We start from the raw sequence: 6,162 nt of genomic DNA on the forward strand, positions 1-6,162 counted from the left end.
TGGATCTCTGATGAGCTCTAACCTGACCCTTGTCATTTACAAGGCTGCGCTCCAAGCCAGCCCTGGGCTGGTGTAAAATTGAGCAGCATCTAACTCGTAATATTCTAGACACATGCTTCTAAAGTTCTCGAAGACATCGGCTAATAGAAGCACGTCCGTCTTGAGGTAAAGGTCGTGATATTGACCGAGGTCTGAAATATTCAGTGTCCTCCACACCTTCTGCGCATGTGTGTAATCTGCATCTGATATGTGTGATTGACTCAAGGAGCTGTAAAAGTTCTCTTTAGGAGGTAGCTTTCTTTCAGAAAATCGATCGGCACTGTCTACGTACTCGTATGGGTATACACCCTGAAAATTCGCGCGAGAAGTTTTTAAATTTTGTCAAGCCTTCTTTGGTAATATTTTCAGTCAGAGTTTCAAGACTTCGAGGCATAAATTGAAATGAATCTATAAATCGAATGTCACCGAGACTAAACGAAATGTATTGCTCCGTAGTGTTTGGAATGCAATTGATTTCTTGATCTTTGAACATACCTATGCTTTCCGTTAAGATATGTGCATCGAATCGTTTCAAGTTGTGAAAAACACACGGTATAAATGTGGGATATTTGTATTTCAAATTGCACTCATTATGAGCGGCGCCGCGGAATTTTCCGCTCAAATGACAGTGATCGCGAACTTTTATGCTTTTCTCTGTGAAATGCTTACCACAAATATGACATCGTGTACTTGTCGTGAACGCCTGCTCGTCTTGAAGAGCCATGACGAGTGGTTTTGGGTCATTTAAGGTATTTTTTATGTGTTCTTTTTCTGCTATGATACATTCCAAAAGTGTTTACTGACACTGTCCCCCCTGTAAATGACCGGTGGTTTGGTATATTTGTCATCCATGCATACGACTTGGTATCCAAAACCACAAGGCTCGAATTTTGTAGTCTTAGTAGTGCTGGAATGATCTGGATTTGGCTCGCAGGAATCCATTGGTTCTACAAACGTTTCGAAATCTGCATAAATAATGAAAGGTACTTTCATTTGTTTTTGAAAATCCTTAAATAATAAGAGAGCATCGTCTTCACTTGGAAATTCTACTCGCTGTGTTTTTTTCATAGAACACAGCTCCATGTGTTTGTGCAATATTGTACTACTCGTGAAACCTTGTAGACAATGATGACAGAAATGAGTTTGAGCATGTGTTTTTTTTGTTCTACTCAAAAATGCGATTAAATTTTGGATGAGACAGTAATGTGTTTTTTCTTCTTCTTGTAAAAAGAGTAGATTGACGTGATGGCGAGATTGTTTCGCTTTGCTAACGTACATAGGATAAATGGTTTTGTCCTCGAGACCAAATACGTTTACCGATAAGCTATTCATTCGTTCGAATTTATCGATTTGATGGATGGCGACTGGATAACTTATACCCGACATATCTAACTCACATTCGTACTGCTCGTAATGAGAAACTCGTTCGGGTAGGGTATCGACTGGGTGGAGAGATGCCAAAACCGACCATAGAAAACATTTTTCGTCGGTATTAAACACATTGACCAAATTGTGTCTATGAAAAGTGTCTGGAGTCGGTATGTAAGAGGAGCTGCTCAGAGGTGAGTAATTTCCTATGTGTATTTCTAACTTGATGACTTTTTTTTTCAGCACCCATGCTGACCCTTGCCGAATGAATTCCTCAAAGGAAGCAAACATTTTCTGATAAGCTTCATTGATATCATGCTCTACATCTGTTTCATTTGGTAATAATATGTAAGTTTTACTCAGGAAGTGAGGTGTGACCTGTATTACATTACTTTCTCTGTCTTCCTTTTCCAATGATACACGAATGTTCAAATACCATTTAATCCCACTCAATGTTTTGCACAGATTCGATACGTGTTCAGTCACTTCCGTTTTAGTGTTAGTGAAAAATGTGAGTATATCACTATCATCCTCGAAATTTGGGAATATGTTTCTAATGTTTGCATTCCCTCTTAAACTCTCATCGTCTGAAAAACTATGTCTCTCTTGCGTCGAGGGTCCCGCCTGCGGTGATTGCAGCCCGAATGGGTTTTCCTGCTGATGTTGGATTCCAGAGGGACTGGCGTCCAGGGACTGAGTATTTAAAGGAGCCGTCTGTGGTGACTGGATCCCGGAGACCCCCGCCTGTGGTGACTGGATCCCGGAGGGCCCCGCCTGTGGTGACTGAATCCCGGAAGGTCCCGCCTGTGGTGACTGAATCCCGGAGGGTCCCGCCTGTGGTGACTGAATCCCGGAGGGTCCCGCCTGGGGTGACTGGATTGTTCGGGAGGGTCCTGCCTGTGGTGACTGGATTCGCATTGGCGATGATGCTGGTACGTGTTTTTCTCCACTTCTTTGTTCATGTTTTTTCATCACATGTGCTTTCATATTATATTTCCTTTTGAATGTCGCATTACACACGTTACATTTGTAGTGATTCTTTTTGTGTATACTATTCACATGTCTGTTTAGATTACTGACATCGTTAAACACTTTAGTACATTCCTTACACTTCAGCTTCTGATAATGAGTTTTTATGTGGTTTTTCAGTTTCATTTCCGTAGAACACGTTTTCTTGCACACATCACAAACGAGTTTTGTCTGACCGTTGCTATCTTTCAGGACACCTTTGTGCTCATTTCTGTTTTCATTTATGATTTTCTTCGTCGGAGATATATCCACTGTATCCAGTATTCTTTTCAATGTTTTCGCTGTTTTTATAGCATTTTCATCCCCGCTAGACACTGAATTAAGTAAATCGTCAAAATATCGCAGAGCCATGATTCTTGTTCGACTGTTTCTCCACTTATAATACAACTTTCTTTTTGTTCATATCTTAAAGTGTAACCATTTCCGCTTGGTCTGCTCCTGAAATTGTAGAGGCGTGGCCTGCTGCTGAAATTGTAGAGACGACGTCTGCATCTGAAATTGTAGAAATGTGGCCTTCACAAAAAGCTTCCCGCCCCTTTGAGTCCTTGCTTTTCTGCGCATGCTCCGTCTGAGTGGCGTAGTCTTCTCTCTATGTGAGGTTTCGGTTGGCTGTTCATGTTCGGGTGATTTTAAGCTAGGCTTATCGGTATTCAATTCATTGGGTGGGATTGCATCATCAGACTTACTATTAGAGTTAATATCGTTTTCCGTTGGGTTGGTAGATGAATCGTCAGACTTATCGTTGGATTTCTTGATGATATCTTCATATTTTACTTTTGGTATTAAAATCATTGCTCTAGCCATGTCAGATAGTTTTTTTTTAAGAATACGGGTAATATTTTACTCACAGATACTAGCCGTTGTCGCCTCTGTTTCTTACTTAATCCATCCACTAACGTTCTTCGAATACTGAGCTTATATCTCCTCAGAAGGTTTTTATCAGATTTTGACACTATGATGACGTCATTAGCAACGTTGTAAATAATTTCCATCAGAAATTTCAATTGTTCGTCTGTCAGAATTTTCAGAATGTTTTTTCGTTGCGATGAGGGAGCCATAAGTAAAAAGTTTTCACGAATGTTTCCATAGTTATGAGATGTTACCTCTTGCAAGAATATTTGTAAAAATGAGTATTCGTTCAAGTTTGCTCAAATTTTATAATTTCACGGTACATTTTATAAAAGCTGTGCCGATGTTAGAATGTATTCGTTGCAAATAATTCCACTGTCGAACATTCAAAGCAATTCCTTGGATGGAAGCTTTACCGTCTATGAATTGTCTCAGATCGATCCGTAGTTGACCTAGGTAGCGACATACGGTGACGAAATAATCATCCGGTAGGGAATATTGTTTAACGTAACTGCATAGTGTGTTATTGATATCGCTCGGATGAATAATTTCACTTTCATCTGCAGGTGTAGACACGATTTTGACACAGTCACTCGTCGTATTCAAATATTTCAAATGACTTACCATTGTTAGGGATGTGCTAGTTAACGCTAATAAAACCACTATCCTTGTCCATTTCAATATGCTGATGTGAATCCAGTATCTTCCATAGGTAGATGTCAGACAAGAAGCTATACTAGGCGTTTTAGGTAACACTCCTGCTTCATAAGAATGAGATCTTGACATCATTTTCTATTTCTTAGGGAAATACAATACCGTGTCCTCTCCCGGCAAGATCTTGGTGCGAAGTGGTGGTACTTCGGAGTGGAAGTCGATTATATTTACATTCGGACTCGAAGGTGAGACATCTATCAATAGATATCCGAATCTATTTGATGTTGCCAATTGATAAGCTTCATTGAAATAAGCGTTTTGTCTGGGGAATATCTGTCTCCCTAAAGTCTCGACTTGTGATTGATCTCTATAATTTCTAAATAGTAAGAAATATTGCGTATTTAGACTCAAGGTACGCATGACCTTTCCTTTCTGGAATACGTTCTGTACTAAAAACATTACAGTAAAGTTTTGATGGTGAGATTTCACACAAAACATTTTCATAAGGTGTTGACTGTCTACTCCTTCCGCCATACAATCATCTATCACCAATAATTTATGGCCTTCTATATCCCCCCCAATCGTTAAACTTATCCTCATTCGGCAAACCTTGATGAAAAGTTATTTCCTCCAAATTTCGTCTCAACTCATCAAAGACGGGCTGCCATGTGTCGTAACATAAGATTATCTTTTTGACGGGTTCGCTAAACATACCATTGGCGTTTTCTATAATCTTTTGAGTCAAAACTGTTTTCCCCGAACCGGATGCACCGCACACCATGATTCGACATGGGGATTGAAATTTCAGGAGACTCTCTCTACTATACCAAGCCATTGTCAGTCGTAAAATGAGAACACAGATACGAAACTTTACTATTTACATTTTTTATTTCAGATTATGCTAAGTCTACAAAATGTGTTTACAATTCGTAACAACATGATTGATGAGCATGCATTCTATCAAAACAGTAAGGAAATGAGTTCTGAATGAATTCCTGTACATAATTATCATTTCTTTCAAAACTATGACGAAATGGTTTAACGATAGACTTCATCGATACGCCTCGGCAACGATTGGATAGATAGTACAAACAATAATGCCCACACACTCTCGATGCGGTACTCTGCAATCGTCTTTTGTTGTAAGTGTTTGCTTCAACCGAAAAATAATTAGGTGAATGTCCGTAACTATCAAATAATTCTTTCTGATGCTTAGATTCACAGTAAAAAGCCAACCAATGTCTTCCGTGCATATCACTATCGTCCGTGTTTACTATATAACCGATAGGAAATGTTTGTATCACACTCGGAACCTCATCCCGAGCATATACTCCCATGACTCTTTTTCTCATTACAGGGTCACAATCTATGACACATCGTAATTGTGAGGTGTTCAATACTATATCTCTGGCGGCGTTGATTTCGAAGTAACCTGGATATTCGCAATAAATGATGGCGGATACCGCTGCGGTCAGTGCCGTGCCAAAGATGACCTCCAATCTGACGTTACCCTGTTTGAGCAAGGTAAGATATTGATTGGTTTGGAAGGTAGGTTCCAACTCAAAGGTATAGAGTGCATATCCTTTTGCAATGTCGTCTCGCTCTATGTTAGAACCAGCATCGTTGAGCCATTTCCCCGTCGATTGTAACATGTTCCTTAGAACGGGAATCGTAGTCTGACCACCTGTCGCACTGTACTTGAGTTTTAAAGGGTTACCGCCGACTGGTATTCCATCAACGTACAACCCTATAGATGTGACGTCAAAGGGTTGGAAAAACCAAGGGTTCTGTTCGTAATCGCCGGTGGTTGCACTAGCGTTCACGAATCCTACCCCACGAGGTTCGGTCTCATTCCTTGGAATATGTTATCGTAGGTGAAATTTGTCGTTCCAATGGGGATGGTCATCTGTTTGATCATGGTCTGAGTAAAGGGATATTTTGCATTGGGCACCTCGAGAGCTTTACTTTGTGCGTAGATAACGGCCGGGTTAACCTTAACTTTACTCACACGTAGTCGAATGTCTTCAAATGATATCTTGTAATCGGGAGATGTGGCACCAGACAAGAGATAGAAACTCGGTTTAGAACGGTAAAGTTTAACATTGACATTTACTTGATTTAATAGATACCTATCCATTTTAAACAGATCGTGATAGAGTGGTCCGACCAGGTCTACCACTTTTCCCCCCTCAAACATTTGTGCTCTTTCGCCTTTTCCCGCCT

At 40.2% G+C, this 6,162-nt stretch overlaps 1 long non-coding RNA gene across 1 annotated transcript; it reads left to right on the forward strand.

Annotated features, from left to right (window-relative positions):
* The first annotated feature begins 2,304 nt into the window (after nt 1-2,304).
* Nucleotides 2,305-5,751, forward strand: LOC117320199. The gene is made up of 3 exons (XR_004530945.1): nt 2,305-2,339; nt 4,089-4,184; nt 5,368-5,751. It is a non-coding gene; the product is annotated as an uncharacterized LOC117320199 (long non-coding RNA).
* The last annotated feature ends 411 nt before the right edge of the window (nt 5,752-6,162 follow it).

The sequence above is a fragment of the Pecten maximus genome, unplaced genomic scaffold (genome assembly GCF_902652985.1).
Source record: "Pecten maximus unplaced genomic scaffold, xPecMax1.1, whole genome shotgun sequence".
Lineage (NCBI taxonomy): Eukaryota > Metazoa > Mollusca > Bivalvia > Pectinida > Pectinidae > Pecten > Pecten maximus.